General features: G+C 31.6%; 1 non-coding gene and 1 pseudogene across 1 annotated transcript; one reads left to right on the plus strand and one right to left on the minus strand.

Moving 5' to 3' along the window:
* Nucleotides 1-1,121: 1,121 nt before the first annotated feature.
* On the minus strand, nucleotides 1,122-1,194 carry TRNAR-ACG (transfer RNA arginine (anticodon ACG)). The gene has a single exon. It is a non-coding gene; the product is annotated as a tRNA-Arg (tRNA).
* A 5,861-nt stretch (nucleotides 1,195-7,055) lies between these two features.
* LOC149495666 (UPF0481 protein At3g47200-like) lies at nucleotides 7,056-20,941 on the plus strand (annotated as a pseudogene).
* Nucleotides 20,942-21,305: the final 364 nt, after the last annotated feature.

Below are 21,305 nucleotides of genomic sequence, written 5' to 3' on the forward strand. Positions count from 1 at the left end.
TGTAATTCAATCAGTTCATTAGATTTAAGTGAAGTGGTACACTCAAAAATATAGTTCTCAAACCAAAAGTCAATACGTTGAATACGTGTGTATATTGTTGGAAAAAAAAAATAATAGATATAATTTACAATGACTTTAAACATGACTACTTGTTACTGGGTTATTAAACGAGGAATACTGAACAACATTCTTAAGTCAATCAATACGTTGATTGATTTTTAAAACTTTAAAAACTCTTCAACTTCCTTATATTATTTTTATGTGGGAGAACTTAAACTTATCATTAACTATATAACATATATTATTTACGTGCTGCCTCGATCTCTTTAGCCCATTACCATTCCAGCAGTCATGTGCTCATTAGCATCCCAGCATTCATATGCTTCCTTAGTCTCTGCTCCATTAAAATGCTTGTTCTGTTATTTTTGATTCCTTCACATGTTGACTTTATTGTCTACATTTAGATCTGCCCTTTTTGTTTCTAGCAATGAGGTGGAGTCATTTTATTCCTATGGGATTTTTCTTCCAATGGAGATTTCAGATTTACCGTCAATGATAGTAATTTTTCGGGCCAATTTCTTCAGATCGAGATTATGGGTGAGTTGAATGTGAAATTCTATCGTTTTGTTTTTACATTGTGCAATTTCTAGGATTTTGGTTGGAATCTTCATCCTCATTTCAACATGGCTTCTAGGAAATTTTTAAGTTTAACTTACTGTACTGCTTGTTTTGTCAACAAGAAATTGCATTCTCTTGGTTGTTTTATTGAGAATTTTTAAAATTCTTTTTTTTTTTTTGTCAAAGAATGCAAAATGTCGACATTTGATTTACATTTGTATTAATCATTGTTAACAAAATCTATATTTTTCTATTACCAAAAAAAAAAATAATGAAATTGATTAGCTCTGTGATATTAAAATTTGCTGCTTCATTTTGGAGATTGTTTGTGTTTTTTATATTTTGTTTTCCTTTTGTTTTTTGTACTGTGTATAACGGGCCGGATGTTGCTTAGAAATAGATGGAGGTGTGAAGGTTTTGTTTCACGTTAATTAGTACAAAAAAATGCAGGGTCTGAATGATAATTAAACCTCAACTTTCTAAAAAGAAAATATTCAATCAGACGACTCTGCTGGGGATCGAACCTAGAATCTCTAGTTCCGTAGACCAGCGCCTTATCCATTGGGCCACAGAGTCATATACTTTCGAATTAGTTATGCTCCATTCTGACCCATTTACTAAGAAATGAATTATAGCTCATATTTAAAATGCTATTATAGAAATATAAGCTATATGCTATGTATATTTACGCTCTGCTAGGATTAAACCAAGAATTTCTAGTTCTGTAGAACAGCGCCTTATCCATTGCGGCACAAAGTGATCTATTATTTTGCTTATAAACTAATATTATTATATATTAAAAAAAAAATTACATATTCACAGTGTTATTGGAAACAATAGACCAAACATTGTGACTTTGAAAATATAGTATTTGCAAATTGAGTCAAATCTCAAAAACTAACCATAGAAATTGTTGGTTTTTGGGGAAAAAAGTGAAGAGAGAGAATGAACAAGAAGGGAAATGAAGAGAAAGGCACAATTAATAAAAGGGCATTTTAGTCTTATTTTCTTTAAATTTAACAGTAAAAAATGAATATATTTGACAGAAGGACGAAATCAATATATGGGGATAAACTAATGTATTCTTAAAAAATATGAGACAAAATAGTTAATTTGGCATAATATCAAGACAAATTTATAATTTTCCTTTCTGTTATCGCAACTCTTATGGTTCTCTCACTATTACACAAACAATGTCTTTAACATTGTACAATTTTTAAAAACAAGTTTTTCTTGCTCATGATTGTTGAATACTCACCTATATATAAAGAAAGAAATGTAGTGGATACCCTTGATTTCAACTACACATACTCAAACCTGTTTAGAATTTAATCACATGTATTCATTTCAAAATCTTTTAAGTACTTATACTTGCCCCATAGAAAATCTTTGCATGCCAACTTAACGGGTTTAAAAATATAATAGGTTGGGTTGAGTTGGATCAAGACTTACTAGTAAATTTGGTTAAAAAATTGTAATTTTTTCCCGACTTCAAGATAATATCAAGCTGAGTCAAAAAGTCTTAATCCTATTAGTTATGGCGTATTGAAGACTTAAATTGAAAGATTTTCGGAGATTTTTACATATTCTACTAGAATTCTAGATAGAGTTTTATGGAATTAGTGATACTTTTTTTTATAGATTTTGATTGACTTTGATGGAATGACAATGATTTTTATATATCTAATGAAAATTAATTTGAAGACCTAATTGAACAAATTAAAAAGTTTTGGAGCCCAATGAAAACTAAAAAATAATGACGGACTAAAAAGCAAAATGCGTCATCTTCTCCAAAATTATTTCTTTTCTTTATTAAAAACTTACCGTCGCTGACAGTGAAAGACCTGCAATGGCTAACGTCGTCGATGGCCATCTTGCGCTACCATTAACTGCTATGTTAAACGGGTTCGGTAGTGGGTACACATTATTAGTAAAAAATTGTATTTTAAGTAAGTCTGAAATTTGGATAGTTAAAGATTCGCGAATATCCTACCCATTTAAGATGTACTTTCAATGGATTTTGGACAGATACAGGTAATAAATATTTAAATGGGTTCGAATACGGATACTTAAATATGTATTTAAATGGATTTAAAATGGATACGGATAATAAAATTTTAAACGGATACATATAAATGTAGTTTAAAATTCGTGAACACCCACCTCGCTTTCGTTCTATTAAGGGGTGTATTGGATTAAAACACTCTTAGATTTTAAAAGATTTTTGATATTTTTGAGATAGAGGATGAATTTGTGAATAACATCCAACGAAATCAATAATTTTATAGAATCTTTTTAAATCAGCAATTGTTTGAATACCATCAAATTTGTATTTTAACAAGTCATAATTGAACATTATCAGATTTATATGGATTTTATAAGAGTATATACTGAATAACACAAAATTTTAAAGGACTCCAAAAAAATCTAGATTTAATACCATTAGAATTTTAAAATCTTTTAAACTCTGACAAAGTCTTAATCTATAAATACACCCTTAGTGTTTCTGATTGACTAATAGATTATGATTTATTATTTATTTTTCCTTTATTTCTATTATTTTCCAATTCAAAAAATTAAAAGAAAAATCTTGTGGAGTTTTCTAACAAAAAACAGTATATTATTGTGGAAAGGAAAAGAAATATCTATCCAAAACCACTTTCACATCACAATTAATACAAATTAAAAAAAAAAAAAAACATTATATGTTCTAAAGAGTCTCTAATAAGTCAAGACTCTAGAGAAAAATTTTCGATCAAGAATTAGGCAATCTCTCTTAATTGTTTATGAAAAAAATTAAATTCCAATAAAAAGAATTCCTACTTAGTCTATGTAGATTTAATGTGGGAAAATATTTTTCTGTGTTTGATTCATCAATAGGGACACATATATATACACATACAAGATACTATAAACCTATTAAGAATCTAACTCCTAATAGAGTTCTATTTACAACTCCTAATAGAGTTCTATTTACAACTAATCCTTAACACTCCCCCTCAAGTTGGAGCATAGATATTAATCATGCCTAACTTGTTACAAAGATAGTCAACCCGGGGTCCGTTTAGAGCTTTTGTAAAGATATCCCCTAACTGTTCACTTGTTTTAACGTGTCCTGTAGAGATAACACCCTGTTGTATCTTTTCACGAATGAAATGACAATCAATCTCGATATGTTTTGTTCGTTCATGGAATACTGGATTTGATGCAATGTGAAGAGCAGCTTGATTATCACACCATAACTTTGCAGGCAAGGATGACTTGAAGCCAATTTCCTCTAACAACTGACGAATCCAAATTAATTCACAAGCAGATTGTGCCATAGCTCGATATTCTGATTCAGCACTCGATCGTGAGACTACATTTTGTTTCTTGCTCCTCCATGATATCAAGTTTCCACCTACAAAGACACAATATCCTGAAGTTGATCTTCTATCAACCTTCGAACCTGCCCAATCCGCATCTGAAAAACATTCAATGTTCAAATGCCTATGATTACTGTAAAGCAGGCCACGACCTGGATTACCTTTCAAGTAGCACAAAATCTATCCCAAAGCTTCCCAATGGATAACAGTAGGAGAAGACATAAACTGGCTCAAGACGCTCACAGAGTAAGCAATATCTGGACGTGTTACGGTAAGATAATTCAATTTGCCCACTAACCTTCTATACATCTCAGGATCATCAAATAGCTCACCACCAATTGAAAGTTGCATATTTGGAGTCATTGGAGCACTGCATGGCTTGGCACCCAACTTTCCGGTTTCCTTCAGTAAGTCAAGGACATACTTCCTTTGAGATAAGAAGATGCCTCTCTTACACCTAGATACTTCAATACCCAAAAAATACTTCAACAAGCCTAAGTCTTTTGTCTGGAACTGGGTCTGGAGAAATGATTTGAGTGATGTAATGCCGGCTGAATCACTCCCTGTAATAACAATGTCATCAACATAAACCACAAGTAGAATCAAACCAGTCTTAGTACTTCTGAAAAATATAGAATGATCAGAAGTACTCTTCTGCATGCCAAATTGATGTACCACATTGCAAAATCTACCAAACCAAGCTCGAGGACTCTGTTTTAGGCCATAAAGAGATTTTCGAAGTTTACACACTTTACCCGACTCCCCCTGAGCAACAAAGCCTGGTGGTTGCTCCATGTAAACTTCCTCCTGAAGATCCCCATGAAAAAAGGCATTCTTAACGTCCAGCTGATGTAAAGGCCAGTCAAAAGTAGCTGCTAATGAAATAAATAAACGAACAGAAGACAATTTGGCAACAGGAGAAAAAGTATCAGAATAATCAAGGCCATAGATCTGAGAATAACCCTTTGCAACTAATCGAGCCTTGAGACGAGCAACAGTCCCATCAGGATTCACTTTAACGGTGAAAACCCACTTACAACCAATAGCTTTCTTACCTGCCGGGAGAGGCACAAGATCCCAAGTACCATTAGTATCTAAGGCAGCCATCTCCTCTTTCATTGCTACACACCAACCAGGATGGGACAAGGCTTGGACAACAGTTTTAGGAATAGAGACAGAGTCTAAGTTACTTACAAAACAACGAGATGAAGAAGAAAGATGATCATAACTAACAAAACAGGAAATAGGGTAGGTACACTTGCGTTTACCTTTTCTAAGAGCAATGGGAAGGTCAAGGTCTGACTGGGGAGTGGATGGCACAGGCTCAGGTTGAGTGGAGAGAACCGGATCTTCTGTTGAAACGGCAGGTGGAGGAAGTGAGTCAAGAGTTCCTGGTCTCCTGGAATAAACCTGTTCAAAACGAGGGCGTGTAGATGCTGGTGCAGGAGCGGGAATAGGAGCAGCAGACACTGGAGTAGGAGCAGGAGCAAGGTCAGGAATACGAGCAGGAGCAGGAGAGTTATGAACTTGCTGGATAGCATAGACTAAAAGGTCATCATCCTCCCTCTCACTCTTATATATAGAAGAAGGAAAAAATGGAGTATTCTCAAAAAATGTGACATCTGCAGAAATAAGATAACGGTCAAGATCGGGAGAGAAACAACGATACCCTTTTTGATGCCGAGAATACCCAAGGAAAACACAACGAAGGGACTTTGGATCTAATTTGGAAACCTGTGGACGAACATCATGAACAAAATAAGTACAACCAAAAATACGAGGTTCAATGGGGAATAGAAGTTTAGAAGGAAACAAGACATTATAAGGAATTGCACCATTAAGCACAGAAGAAGGCATGCGATTAATCAAAAAACATGCAGTAGAGACAGCATCAGCCCAAAAATGTTTAGGGACTTTCATTTGGAATAAAAGTGCCCTAGCAACTTCAAGAAGATGTCGATTCTTTCTTTCTGCAACCCCATTTTGAGAAGGAGTATCAACACAAGATGTTTGATGGAGAATACCATTTTGTGACATATAAGATTGGAAGGAACTAGATAGGTATTCTTTAGCATTATCACTGTGCAATATGCGAATAGAAGTATTAAATTGAGTTTTAATTTCAGCACAAAAAGAACAGAAAATAGAGAATATCTCAGAACGAGTTTTCATTAAAAATAACCAAGTAACACGAGAATAATCATCCACAAAAGTTACAAAATACCGAAAGCCAGTTTTAGAAATAACAGGACATGGACCCCAAACATCAGAATGAACTAACTCAAAAGGGGATGAAACCCGTTTATTGACTCGAGGAACTAAAGGTAAACGATGATGTTTGGCAAATTGACAAGATTCACATTCTAAACTTGATACAGACTGAAACTGCGGACACAACTTCTTTAAAGTAGACAATGATGGATGACCCAAACGACAATGAACCTTAAGAGGAGATAGAGCACCAGCACAAGCTAGAGATAATGAAACGTGTTCATCCAGAAGATAAAGGCCACCAGACTCACGTCCTCTACCAATAATCCGCTTCGTCAAAAGATCCTGAAACACACAATATGTAGGATAAAATTTGACACAACAATTCAGCATACGAGTAATTTTGCTAACAGATAATAGATTAAACGAAAAACGAGGCAAACAAAAAACAGAAGACAATGGAAGAGATGGAATGGGATTGGCAGTGCCAATACATTTGACAGGAGATGTGGACCCATCAGCTAGAGTAACATGACGATTAAATTGTTTAGGTTCTTTTAATGAGGATAAGAGACTAGGGTTACCTGTCATGTGATCGGTGCAACCAGAATCAATGACCCACTCTGATGAGGTAGACATAAGACAAGAAGGAGGAGTACCTGAGTTGGCAGCAGCAGCAATTGAGGAATTAGTAGACTTAGAGGAACGGTATCTAGAGAGCTCAGCATACTCCGCAGCAGAAATTGTTACATTGTTGTCAGAAGAAGTAACTGCATAATCTTTATGTGCCATATTTACCCTTAGTGGCTTATTTATTAGTGTCTTGCAATACCGTTTAGTGTGACCAGGTTCATGACAATAATGACAGATAAGAATGCTTGTCTCTCGAGTGATTGGTCCATTACCACGGTTATTTCCTCCTCTTCCTCTGTTTCTTGGCTGTCTAGCTACCTGATTATGACTCACAAGAGCACTATTATCAGATGGGGAAGGTGTATGAGAACCTTCAGTACGGAGCAATCTAGCAAAAGTCTCCTGAAGAGAGGTAACATCACTGCCTGAAAGAACTTGTCATTTGGCAGTTTCAAAAACTGGAGCAAGGCCTGCAAGAAAACTCATTACAGCCATTTGTTCTCGCTGCGTTTGTTGAACCTTAACATCGGGACTAAAAGGCAATAAAACATTAAGTTCCTCGTAAATCTTTTTAAATTCCATGAAATAAGCTGTAAGGGTCATATCTCGCTGGTTAGCCCGATAAAATCCTTTGCAGACCTCATACATACGAGACAGATTACCTTTTCCCGAATACAAGAATTCAAGATATTCATTCTTTAACAAACTCACAATGATTGATTAATCCAACCACTTCACTGTCAATAGAATTGCGAATCAGTAGGAATAACTTAGCATCTTCCCTGAGCCAACGTTGCCTAGTGTCATCAGTTGGTGGATCATCAATTAAATGATCATCTTTTTTCAACGCTTCGCAAATAAACTCGAATTGTCTTACTCCAATCTAAATAATTAGTTCCTTTCAATTTATGTTCTGTGATCTTATTCATTGCTGGGATTAATTCAGTAATAGTAGTTTTAGAATCTGTAGTTGGAGGATCCATTATTAACAAAAACTAAACACCCTACCAGCAACCCAGAAAGAGATCCAAAAAAAAATAGCCTTTCAAAAGCAAACAGGAGCAAACAGTAACCTGAAAACGCCAAATTGACAAAAATTGAGAACGCCCCTACCAAAACTTCGCCGAATCGGAAAAACAACCACCTGAGTAGATTGCTGAAGTTGAAATGAAGCCAGGGAACTATTTCCGATCGCCGGAAATAGCCGGACGCGCCGCCACGCGCCGGCGCGTGGTACTGTAGCAGAAACACAAAAGCGGAGCGTGGGGCCCACGCGCAGGGAATCCGGTGACCGGATTTGGAGGGAACGCCGATCGGCAGCTGGGGAACCTTCTGAGGTAGGTGGTGAGACAAAACGGTGACCCTAGAACTGTCACCGAGACCGACAGCCGCTGGAATTTCAACGCAAACGGAAAAAAAAAAAAAAAAAAAGGTTTAACGAGCCAAAGGCTCTGATACCATGTAGATTTAATGTGGGAAAATATTTTTCTGTGTTTGATTCAACAATAGGGACACATATATATACACATACAAGATACTATAAACCTATTAAGAATCTAACTCCTAATAGAGTTCTATTTACAACTCCTAATAAAGTTCTATTTACAACTAATCCTTAACAGTCTACAAGTAACTATTCACAAATCTAGTTAATTAAAGCCATTGAGAAATGACAATTTATTCTTTATTTTTAAAAAATTGCAAGACATTATTAATATCAAATCAATCAAAATTCATATTATAATAATGAATATTGTTAATTTCACACTTGAGATTTATTTAATTTAACTGTTTGTGATAGCTGGCAGTTATTGATGGTCATGACTAATGGTTGTTAGCTAATAAATATTGGTTGGTTAGAAATTTTAATAATTGTTGTTGTTAAAATGTAAATGACTAATAAAGATATAAATATTTTATATGTTACCATGTCCAAAAGGTTTTGGCTGAGTGTATGAGAATAGCAGCTCACATGATCAATTGATTACTTCAAGCAAGACTAGAGTTTATCTCACTTTTTCAAAATATTTTAGTATATGATGCTCTCAATAAGTCACTTCAAAGTCTTTGGTTGTGTTTGCTACATGTTAATAACGAGAGAGTTATGTAGCAAGAAAGCAATAAGGTGTAACTTTGTGAGTTATAATAGTAAAAGAAAATTATGGAGACAATGTAATTGTACAAATAGTCTATGTACATCAAGGAATATCGTATATACATGATGCAACATCTTCTTTGTGGTCTCCATAGGAAGTAGCTCTTCAAGACTCAAAACAAAAGGATGAAAAGCCATAATAAAAGCTAGTTTTGAAAGAAGACCAATTCATATCATGGACACCTAGTGTCTATTGACCAAGAAGAAAAGGAAGCATCATAAAAGAGCTGCAAGCCCATGGCAAATTGGAGTGTATTAAAGAACTACTAAAGATGCACAACTGAGTCAACAAGAGATTGATGATAAATATGGAACAAAACAACAATTAAGGCTTTAAAAGGAATATTAAAGGAAAATCCAAATTTGCCAATGCTACTCTTGTTGAAGAAAAGGAACCAACAAACTTTAACAAAGTGGTCCAAAAGTTGAATAGAGAAAAGTTACAAGAGTTTCAATCATATTGAAGGAAAACGAATATAGGAGCTAGTATTAAATCCTAAAGGCGTACAAAGTATTTCATGTAAATGGGTATACAAAGTGAAGACTATAGCTGATGATTGTATTTCTTAGGAGATGATGAACAAGAGATTCATCAAACTAGAACAAATCTTTAACTGCAATCACAAATGAAGGAACATAATGAATTAAGCATTGCCTTGGATTACAGATTAAGTCCATGAAAGAAAGCTTATTTCTAGAAATATAAGTATGCAATAGATCTTGTAAAAGTTTGAAATGCTTGAATGCAAGACAATAATAACTCTAATGAAAGTTAATGTGAGGATGTGCTTAGTTGAAGGCAAAGATCTTGAAGATGTCATAATGTAAGGGAAGCTCATTGGATGTTTGATCTATATCACCTTAACTCGACCTGATATATCATATGTTGTCGTAGTAGTTAGTCAATTTATTAGAATCCTAAGAAGTCTCACTTATTATAAACAACATGAAGTATTCTAAGGTATGTGAAAGATGTATTATGTGAAGTAGTTGGTCATTGTGACGACGATTATACTGAAGATCATGATACAAGACACTCCACTATAAGATACGTATTTAATACAAGTTTAGGAGCAGTTTCTTCGTGCAGACTTTCTAGCATGGAAGTAGAATATTGAGCAGTGATAATGGCAGCTCAAAAATATTCATGGTTGATACTATTATTGAAACTTGAAAGATTTAAATCAATCCACATATTATACAATAGAGTTATATTATAATAATCAATCTACAATTCAACTGCTTGAGAATCATGCTTTTCATGTAAGAAGAAAACATGTGGAGAGCAAAATAGGTGGTGGGAGTATATTTGTGCGTATACAAGCATTGGAGTGAGAGGGAAGAATTAGTGTGTGAGGATAATAATACTTAAAGTTGTATGATTATAATTTGGTCCTTATGTATAAAAGTTATTTGCAACTGAGTCCATTTTTCTTGATTAGATCCAATACTATTTTTTATCTCCTCAAATTAGAAAATTAACTATCAAAATTTTCATTGGCTCAACACCTAGGAGGCTCAATAAATTGGAATAACATTGTGAGTTACATTACAGAAATGACCCTTCCATTTAAATAACACTTAGAAATAGGGAAATTTATTATTTAGTCCCTTAGGTTTTACAAAATTAACAACTAATCTAAGGTTTTGCCAAAATATCTAGCCAGTCCCTCAGGTTTAACTCCGTCTAATTAAAAGATCCTTCCGTCCGAAAAGTTGGTTTTTTTTGTTAATTATAGACTAAAAGACTAAAACACCCCTCCCTAGCTGACGTGGACCATAATGGAAAATTATTATCTAGTCCCTCAGGTTTTACATAATTATCTAACTAATCCCAAGTTTTGCGCAAATATCTAACTAGTCCCTCAGGTTTAACTCCGTCTAATTGAAAGGTCCTTCTATCCGAAAAGTAAGTTTTTTTCCGTTAATTGAAGACTAAAAGACTAAAATACCTCTCCCTAGCTGACGTGGACCAGTATGAAGCGATAAGGGAGGGAATTGTATAAACTAAAAGACTAAATAATAATTTTCCCTATAATTTTATGCACATGTAGAATTGTATAGACTAAGCTTAATTACACGAGTAGAAAAATTAGCTTTGCTAAATTTAAAAATGAAAATTGAAGAGTTTCATATAAAGTCGATGGAGACATAATCATTTTTCTCTCTTAAATGTACGGTTTAGTTTTAGATTATGAATATTTGCAAATCGAAAACCATTAAATATAATTATGTCTCTAAAATATTACTATCTTCATTCTATAATATTTGTCACATTTAGAATTTCATGTCTTTTAAAAAATTATTAAATTTGTATAAATTATAATAAATTATTGAATAAATTTTGACAATCTTACTCTTAATTTAATATTAATCTCTAAGAAAATCATTAAATTGAAGTAATAATTATTAATCATACACATTAATATTCTAAAAAAAAAGATATATTATTAAATTTAATATAAATAAGGATAAAATTGAAAAAAAATTAATTACTCATTAATATTATAAAAAAAAGATATTTGCGGAGAAAACACCGGCTCTAAAATAACAGTTATTTATAGATAAAAAATAATTATTATTGCCACCTATATTATTATAATTTCATAACTTTGAATATGAATATTAATATTTAATGCAAGGTTATCTGTGCAAAAGATAAACTAGGTATATCATTATGGTATGGAAGAAACAAAAGGGAAACAAACTAGGTATATCATTATCGCTTCATACTGGTCCACGTCAGCTAGAGAGGGGTGTTTTAGTTTTTTAGTCTTCAATTAACGGAAAAAAACTAAGTTTTCGGACGGAAGGACCTTTCAATTAGACGGAGTTAAACCTGAGGGACTAGTTAGATATTTGCGCAAAACTTGGGATTAGTTAGATAATTATGTAAAACCTGAGGGACTAGATAATAATTTTCCCTTATGGTCCACGTCAGCTAGGGAGGGGTGTTTTAGTCTTTTAGTCTATAATTAACGGAAAAAAACCAACTTCTTGGACGGAAGGACCTTTTAATTAGACGGAGTTAAACCTAAGGGACTAGCTAGATATTTTGGCAAAACCTTGGATTAGTTGGTTAATTTTGTAAAACCTGAGGAACTAAATAATAAATTACCCCTTAGAAATATGACTATTATCTAAATTTAAGTGGACGTGTGAGACCATTATTTAATTTATTCTTAAGTTAGTATAGATATATGAAAATAAAATTTATCAATCCATCAAATATATGTTATATACAATTGCAATTGAATTTATGAAATGAGTTCAATTAGCCAAAATAAAAAATATGAAATAAAATCACAAAATTCAAAATAAAATTAATCCATCAATTATCTTCTGCATGCTTTTTATATAAGTCTCGGTCTATGCAACTTGCACATAATTCAAAACTGTTTAGCATAATTTTTCAAGATAAAAATGAAACTAACGTTAATGATTGCACTTCTTCTGTTACCCAATTTGAAAAGACTTACTGCCAAATTATTATTGAGATATTTAAAATGTTTTCTATAGATAAAAAATATTGATATTTCTAATTGGCCAATTTAGATTTATTATTTATTTTTCCTTCATTGGTACTATTTTTTCATATTTATTTTCAATTTATAATTTAAAAGATTATAAAAAAATTCATAAGAGTGGATAATGACTCAAGTAATAAGACATGTTTAAACTCAAGCAACGGCTTTTATAAAATCAAGGGTTCAATAGTGAGAAAAACACTTATAGGAAATGGTAGCCACAAGCCTCGAATGATATTAGTCTCATATCCAAAAAGGTATGATAATACTTATGGAAAATCCAATTAATGTACAATACTATGAATTTAAGGCTTTGTTATTTTGAAAAATAATTTGTTACAAAAAAAATTTTCTAGATTTTTCGATGCTTGGGGTACTTAAGTAAATCAGTCAATGCTAAATATTTTTCTGGTCAAAGGAAACTAACCATTTTCAAGGAAAATGAATTCATGTTTTCAAGAAAGGAAAATATTTTTTAGAAATTAATAAACTTAATTTTTTTTTTGAACTGAGAAACTACTAAACTTATTATCACCTTAGACATATACATTAATGTATTAATCACCATTAGTCATCACAACCGGTCACCGATCACTATCGACCACCAACCACTATCGGCCCCCATACTTGTCACCAACAACTATGACAATTTATTTATTGTTTTTTGTACATTTTTCTCATATTTAATAATAAAATTTTAAGATATGGAATTCTTATAATTATAAATATATTTATGGTTTTATAAGTTAAAATTTTTAATATTTTTTTAACTAGTTTTCAATATTGCAACCAAATAATAGAAATGAGTTATTTGGAAAATATTTTTGCTGAAAAATATTTTTCAAAGAAAAATTATTTTATGAAAACAAATGGAACCTAAATCCTAACAAAAAAAATTCTCTTTCTTTGTAGAACATATAATTTATCTTGTCAACAAAAGTAATTATTTAGTATCTTTTTATTATGTTTTATAAATTTAAACCAAATATATAAAAAAAATAAAAAAAATGCCTTGAGGAATCTTCGTAGATAGAACAATGTATAATTGTGAAAAGAAACAAGAGATATCTATCCAAATTCACATCACAATCAATCCAAAGAAAAGAGAAGTGATAGAAGTTATTGTACGTATCAAGACCCTTAATTGTTTAATGAAAAATTAAAATCGAATAAAAAATTTCAACTTATTCTACCTGCAAAGATTCGTTCTTTTGTTTTTTTTTTAAAAATAATTTAATACATTTTTGTAATACCCCGAATTTTTATTTTCAAAACTTTTTGAATTTTTATTAAATCAAAAATCGCAAATTTTGACCTCGTGGGCTGCAAATATAATATAATCTCGATTCGAGCCCAAATTTTTGAATTGGGCCCAAGCCCAAAAGAGAACATGCAAAAATTTTCGATTTGAGAACAATTAAATTTTCCAGAAATAATATGAAACACCAGCGATTAATCTATTAAAAATATATATAAGTTAATTATTCTAAAATCAAATATCATTACTATTACTATTTTTATTATTATTGAGTAAATGAAGGGAATGTTTTCTAACCTAACTAAATAATTAAAATAAATCAAACCGAACTCGGTAATCAAAACGATTTTTCAAAAACCACACGAATAATCTGAAAACCAAATGAAAAACCTGCAAGCCGAACAAAAATCGAGCTAAATCGTTGAGTTCGACCAAACCAGTTCGAATCGAACCGGAATGGCCTAGAAGCCTCTCGACCTCACCTCTCTTCTTTTTCTCTCTTCTTCTTCGCGCGCGCAAGGAGCAGCACCGCTCCTCCTCCCTCTCCTTCGATCTCCGTCCTCCGGCCACCAAATCCGGCAATTGAATACTCTAAAAACATCTACTCAACGCAAGGAAGAAGATTCTTGCTTTGATTTGAACTGAAACTGCGTCTATTTTGAAGGGGAAGAGCTTGAAGTTTTGGCCACCGTAGTGACACCTTTCTCTGGCGATTCACGCCGTTTCAGGCAAGCCTTGGGCGCAAGGTGAGTACCAAATGACTCCTCTCTTCTTCCTCTTTCATTTGGTGGCCTCCTTGTTGACTGTAGTAGCCGGAATCGGAAAACCCAAAATGGGTATCACCGAACCTTTCCGGTCAATTTCAGGCCAAATAGTTCACACCCACTTTGATTTGAATACATATTAGTGATCCTCTCATTGAAAACGAATAAAATGATGTATTGTTTGTCAATTTTGGTGAAGATTTAACTTTTCCGGCAACCGTGCACGGCGGCGACGGCGGTGGTCCGGCGAGGCTACAAGAGGTAGAATGCTCTCCTCTTCGCGCGGATCACGGAAATGAAATCTGATTGTCGATCGGTACACTCTAAGACTCAAATCGCGATTTTTGGTATAAATCCCGAACTAAATAATTAACGAATTAATTGAGTATTTAAGTGAATTAACTTGAACATTGTCAAATATAGTTCTTGAATATTAGTTATAAGATTGATTGTGAAATAAGAATTCTAGCTAATAATTATATAAGCGAATTTACGGAATCTTAAGAAGTATAAATAGGAGGAATTATAATTTATGGTATAAACAGGTAATTAATGGTATTATAGAAATATGATTGTAGGTTCATATCAAGGGAAATTTAATTGATATTATTATTAGTATTATTATTATCATTAGTCTCATGATAAAATACTACTTAATGAACAGTATTCTTAATGATTATTATTATTAGTATTATAATTAGAATATTTATTGAAAAGGTATAAATTAGAATACATAAATAAATAAGAAAATAGTATATAGATATGTACAGTGTAGTTTGACAAGTTAGTTAAGTAACTAGAAACCAAAAACTAATAAATGAATGTGAAAACATTTTTTGAATTAGAATTCTTATTTAGAACTTTTTTATTATTTTAGATGCTTATAAGGTTCTGGAATATGAAGACAAAAGCTAAAAGCGTGCAGTAATAAAGATAGTCCTCTGAAGGACAATAAAGAACTGTGAGTAGTGTTAGATAACTAGTATCATCCGCCTGCATTCATGCATTCACGACTAAATGTTATCATGCATTATTTTATTAAATTGCCATATCGTGCTGCACTATTTGTTGATATTAAAAATTGCTTGATTACCTGTGATGTCATATTGCTGTGCCTTGTTTGTGTAGAATTAGGATGAAGTGGGTCACCATGGGTTTGTGAGACCGTTACTGTTATATGGATCCTGATTCTGATTACTGTTACCGTTATATACTGTTACTGTCATATGGATCCAGATTACCGTTAGCCGGGTAAATGGGAGATCGGCGCCCCCATGTGCACCTACCGTTACCGTTACCGTTAACCACAGGATAGCCTCTCGTCGTTGCGCACCTGATAGTCTAGTTTTGATTGCAGCCCGCAGGGTGGCCTCCTGTTGTGAGCGCCTGATGATCTAGATTAGATGGAGACTACCGGGTTGCCTCCTGTTGGTATGGAAAAGAAAAGAGAGAATGGAAAAAAAATGAGAGGGCTGGTCAAGTGAGGATTAGACCGGTCGGCCAGTATGGGGGATCGGCTCCCTGGTGCACACGTGAGAGGATGGGCCATGTGGGAGGACGGCTCATCAGGGGTTTCGGTGACTCCACTGACTAATTTCCACGTGATGTGATTATATGAAGGTGATAATACTTGTGATTGCTGTTGTATTGTCATTTGTGTGACAAACTGCATGATCATATAATTAAACGGTAACCGGATAAAAATATTTTAGCATTTGTGTGATTGTGTGGGGTGAGAGGGTTATCTAACCCTACTCATTGAGTTTGGCGCTCACCCCTGCCTACTATTTTTTTTTTTCAAGTAATCGAAAGAAAGGAAAGCCCTATGGAGTTGAGACACTTATTGTAGAAGACTGTTAATGATAGAAATAACTATGTAAATATAAAGATAGAGTTCCGCAATTGTATTCCAGTTGGGTTGTAAATAAATAATAAAAATCCATATTAAATATATGAACTGTATTTTGGATGCATATGTATAATAAGTTAATGGGCCTGAATCCATAATTATAAATAGAATGTGAGATTTAAATAAGTTAGGCTTACTACGGGCTTCGAGGGCCTTAAGTCCACCCAGGTCCTAGTGTCGGTCCGACCCATGGAAATGGGTCGTGACAATTTTAAATAAATCCAAACTTATGATAATACAACGTATTAACAATTTCATACTTGAGATTTATTTAGTTTTTTTTTTTTTTTAATTCATTATATGCTTTTATGAGTCGAAATAACATTGCGGTCTATATAACAGGATAGCTCTCTCCTTGGCTCATTAAATTGATGAAAATAATTGCGGTCGAGAATACCTCACTCTCTACATAAGTGAAAAGATCAACTAGACCACCACCTGATTGGCTATTTAGTTTATTTATTTGCAATAACTAGTAGACTTTGAACAAATATTCGATTTAATTTCTCATATTTGCCCTTATTGATAGTTTTTGAGTGTTTTTATAATCTTATAATGGGAGTTTATTGTGCTATCTCTTCCTTTTTATAATATGAATTATTTTTACTTTTGATTGAAAACCTCATATATTAAAATTTAAAATTTAGTAATGGTGTTATTTAATTAACATGATTAAATTAAATTAACGCCAAAGGACACAAAATTTTAACTAACAAGCTATATACGCAGAATGAATATAAAATTAGTAAGCTAATTAGTTTCAAATTAAATAATCAAATTAAACTATATATATTTAATTAGTGATGAACAATAAATCTTTGTATGTGTGAACAAACTCAAGTTATTAAATGAAAAAATATTTTTAAATATGGGGGGAATATCTTAATATTGTAAGGGTATTTTAGTAATATTGTCATAGGCAATTAATTCTCTTTACAAACATGCAAATAGTCAAATAGACAAATCAACATGTTTTTATATTTACTTTTATTTCTCTCTTATTTATTTTATTCTCATCTTCCATTCATTTTAAGAATCAGCATAAAAAAATATATTATTTTTCCTTTTCAATTTATTAAAAAAGAATATATATGAACAAAGGTATATAAGGAATTGTACTGCCCACTCTACGCATGTATATTAATTTCTTTTTTTTTATTGAAAAATTATAAAATAGAATTTCTGCAATTTTATTTTTAGGAAAAAAGGTATCTGGTTCTGGTTGGCGTAAGTGAAAACGAAATACGGAATTCATTTGCATATAAAATTCATTTGCAACTTATAAAATTTTTCAAAGTAAAATTTAATTAATTAAATACTTATTGAATAGTTAAAAAATATAAAAATTATAGTTCTAAAAGTTATAATAACCACATATCAAATTAATATTTTAAACATAAAAATTGAAAATACCAAAACATTATTGTTGTTAGTGCAGAGAAGTGTGCAATATTACTAAAATTCATATTTTCAAGGGCACAATAAGTCCATCGAAAAATCGAATGTGATACAAGATTTTTTTATAAAGTACAAAGATATATTTATACATTTAGCCTATTTTCTATATTAAACAAGAGTTAATTGCTTGGCCAAATGTATGAATTGATACTTGAATTTTATAAGAAAAATCTAATATTATCCATAATTTTCATGTCAATTCATTGAATTTCTCAATTACTAAAATTATATATATTGAATACTTAACTCATTAAACGTTAATAATTAGAGTAATTAAATGTAAAAATCATTGTTTAATAATCTTTATTAAAAGATATATAACCACTCACCCAAAACAATATCTTACCTGATAATCGGATAATAGTAAATTGGAGTTTAATATATGTTATTTAAGTTGAAATATTCTAATAATTATAATTTTAATAAATCGAAGATCCATCGAGTAAACTTAAAAATTAAGAGTATCATTAGGTTTTTCTTACAAAGTCCATACATTAACCTATATAATGAAACTTAATTATTATCTGCTTATTATATGTAATAGTTAAGGATTAAAGATGCTTAATGATAAGTTGTTTCAGGTAAATTATTAAGCTCAAATATTGCATTATCTTTAAGGACATGTTGGCTAGATTATGCATAACAAAAGCGAAAAGAAACTTGATAATTAATTAATCCACATAAACTTACCTTTATTACTTTAGAGTTGTTCAGATAATCAAAATATAGACTAAAATAAACATGTTTGTAATATAAGAATAGAGTCCTTCTACATGGGACCATTTGTGCCTGACACAAATTTAAACTCAATAAACAAAATTAATAATGTAACTTTACACATTTACATTTTCTCTCCTGATCACATTTCCCTATTACTAATAGAAAAAACTTACATAGACTGAGCCTATGTCCTAGTTATGAACCAAACAGATGAAATTAAAAATTTTTAAAAAGTGTTCCGATTTTATTTATTTTTTTTTTTTCAAGTGTCCGGTTAGAAATACATTGTTTCGATAAGAATCCTTAATTTTATTGGTTTGATATATAAGTGAGGTCATGGACCTAGTTTGGATAAGTTTTTTCCTTAAGTAATAGGGTCAATATTATCCTTTCAATTGAAATTTTTATGTTTTGTCAAAATTAACTTCGAGTGAAAAGATCTAATATTATATTTTTTTTGAGTTTTAATTTTATTATTCAAAAGGATATGAATTCATTTGTTCGTGTTAAAAGATCAACGAACTCTATTGGCTACTAATAGTAAAATTCTATGTCTAGTCTATATATTTATTTGTAATTCTTGATATTATTATTAATGAATTACATTTTCAAAAAAAAAAAAAAATCATAGAAAAACAAGCATAAAGCTAGTCTTCCACATCAATGACACTAACTAGGAACTACTTCTAAATATTTGTGCTAAAATCATCCTTGATTCATATTATTAACTCTTGAAAATGGAGTCTTTACCAAATACTTAAAGACAATATCATTTATTAAAATAATATTTTATTACACTACTATAATCCTTACAAACTCTACAGCATACACCTAACAACATTTGGATTGAAATAAAATATAATTAGTGTATAAGAAAAACAATAAATTTTATTAAAATTTTGTATTAATGAATTTGTATATGCTAAATACATCCTAACAGAAATTAAAATAATATTCTCACTACAATATTAAAACTAGCAACTCATGAACTCGTTACACATAAATATAAATTGCTGGAGATATAAGCAATTATTGCTTAATATTCGTTTAATATATTTTGATTATCCATTATTTTAATTTTCTCTTTTTCGGACAGATGGAAAACACAAGTCACGTTTGCTTAATATTAACGAGTTAGCAACAAAAATAAGACATAACTTGGAAATTTTGCATCCTTTATCAGATGAATGTTGCATCTATAGAGTGCCTGATCGACTGCGTCAATTAAACGACAAAGCGTACACACCTCGTGTAGTCTCTGTTGGACCATTTCACCGGGCCCAAAAAAATTTAGAAGCAATGGAAGAACACAAGTTTAGATACTTGCAAAATTTTCTTCAACTTAGCGAGGTACGTTTAGAAGACTATTAAATTTATTGGAGAAAATGAAGATAGATTACGAAATTGTTATGTAGAAAATATCAGTTCAGTAATGATTTTGAGGAGATGATATTGCTGGATTCAATCTTCATTATTATGATTTTACTAAAGTTTTCATTTGTAGAATTGCGAAATAAAAGTGATCGCATATATAATAAACCATGGATGATTCGGAATATAAAGTTCGATTTCTTGTTGCTTGAGAATTCATTCTTGAAGACTTATTTATGATATCTAATATGCATACCCACCTCGGAGAAATTTCTAATCTAAAGCTCGTCTACGAATTATTCAAAGATAGATGGGATTCATGGGCAATGGATTATATTTTGGAGATAAAAAATTCTTCTTCTAATCAGATAAAACACATACTTGATTTGATAAGAAAGTGTCAAAAGCCACTGGAGCTATTGCAGCCACATAAGGACATAAAAATGCTAGTAATACCAAGTATAATAGAGCTCTACCAAGCTGGAGTTAAGTTTCCAGCGAATTCAAGCAAAAATATTCACGACATAAAATTTACAAATGAGATTTTGGAAATTCCTCAATTTCGAATACAGAAAGTTTATTGAGAAATCTACAAAATGTAATTGCTTAGATAATTATGTTGATGACTATATTGCCCTGATGGCTAAACTTGTGAATGCTTCAAAGGATGTGGAAACACCTGTCAAAAATGGAATTACAGAAAATGGATTGCAGGGAAATGAAGCCTTGGCAATTCTTTTTCCTAACATTGACAAAGAAAATATTATCTTCCCAAATAAGTTCTATTTTCTTGCTTTAATTGAAGATTTGAATGTCTATTGCAAAACTTCTTGGCATAAATGGAAGGCAAATTTGAAACAATACTCCATGGGCTGGAATTTCTGATATTGGAGCTGTTATTCTACTTTTACTTACTGTTATACAAACAGTGTGTTCTTTACTACAGGTTTGAAAACATAAATATTAGTTGTAATATTTATAATTTGCTAAATTTTTTTAATTATAAGTAATATAATTGGCATGCATGTATCTGAAACGGAAATCAAATTAAAATTAAACTTCTCTTTGAGTTCTAATCTCTTTATTGTAATATATTGAGGTTAGAGCTTTTCTTTTACTCTATATGACTTTATGATCATCCTAGAGTGGTGAGTTATTCTAACTTCATATTTTGAGGTAGTGATGATCTACATGCTTAAGGTGTACGGTGGAGCAGGAATCAAACTCAGGGGGCAAAAAAATCTTTTCAAAAATTTAGAGGGCCAAATAAAAATAATAATTTCTTCAAGCCAAAGATTAAAAAAAAAAAAAAATTC

This window comes from Jatropha curcas, chromosome 6, assembly GCF_041381405.1.
Source record: "Jatropha curcas cultivar XTBG-Jc1 chromosome 6, XTBG_Jcur_1.0, whole genome shotgun sequence".
NCBI lineage: Eukaryota > Viridiplantae > Streptophyta > Magnoliopsida > Malpighiales > Euphorbiaceae > Jatropha > Jatropha curcas.